The sequence below is a fragment of the Ahaetulla prasina genome, chromosome 4 (assembly GCF_028640845.1).
Source record: "Ahaetulla prasina isolate Xishuangbanna chromosome 4, ASM2864084v1, whole genome shotgun sequence".
Lineage (NCBI taxonomy): Eukaryota > Metazoa > Chordata > Lepidosauria > Squamata > Colubridae > Ahaetulla > Ahaetulla prasina.
In genome coordinates, this window is record NC_080542.1 from 9,408,430 (window position 1) to 9,409,725 (window position 1,296).

Sequence of the window (1,296 nt, forward strand, 5' to 3'; positions counted from 1 at the left end):
AGAATTTCTATGTCTTCAATACACATAGAAAATCAACAGTATCAACTTAGAACTAAGCAACTTAGAACTAAGGAGAAATTTCCTGACAGTTAGAACAATTAATAAGTGGAACGACTTGCCTGCAGAAGTTGTGAATGCTCCAACACTGGAAATTTTTAAGAAAATGTTGGATAACCATCTGTCTGAGATGGTGTAGTGTTTTCCTGCCTGGGCAGGTTTTGGACTAGAAGGTCTCCAAGGTCCCTTCCAACTCTGTTGTTATTATTATTATTATCTTACATACCAGCTCGGCAAACAATCTTAGTAGCTGCGAAACTGAAATCTCTTTTCGTTGCAATGTGAGGATACCAATGATGCTGCCGTCTCTCTATAAATACTGGTGGGAAGGTGTGGAGTGCTGGCTTTGTAGCTGTAAGCGGGTTGGTTGGCTGTGTTGTTATATCTTGATTGGTTGATGGAGTTGATGTTTGCTGATTGGTCAGCTGTTTCGTAGCGTCCTGTGTGGGTGTGGTCCTAGCTGTGTGCCCATTAGTCTTAATGACCTGGGTAATGGGCTGTGCTGAAACATCCTGAACTCTAGTGCTGTGACATCTGAGTACAGGATGTTGCAGCACAGCACAATTCCATCAACCAATCAAGATGTAACAACACAGCCAAGCAACCCACTTATAGCAACAAAGCCAGCACTCCACATCTCCCCACCAGTATTTATAGAGATATGGCAGTCTTGTGCTGTAAGACTCAGGAGATCACATTCCCAGAACTCAGGACACTTCCAGGAAGCCCATTACCACTACAGGAGGTCACATTCCCAGAACTCAGGATGTTTCCACACAGCCTATTAACCAGGTCGTTACAACACAAAAGACTAGGACCACACCCACACAGGATGCTACGAAACAGCCAACCAATCTGCAGACACCCACTCCATCTACCAATCAAGATGCAACCACACAGCCAATCAACCCGCTCACAGCAACACTCCCCACCTTTCCACCAGTATTTATAGAGAGATGGCAGCTCCGACCATGCTTCGCTCGCACAAGCACGAAGCCGAAAGCACCAGCCTGAAGATGGTGAGTGAGACCTCGTCGAAACATCGCCAAGATACTCTCAACCTTATTCAAACTTAATTCCACTATCCAGAAATTGAGTTAACCAAATAGATGTTGATACAGACCCATGATGGATTAAACTATGCTAAATAACACTGACTGGGATATTGAGATACAGTTTTTCTAGTGTCCCTAGGAGAGGAAATGAATGGGGTTTAGTTCTGCTCATCTGCACAAAGAG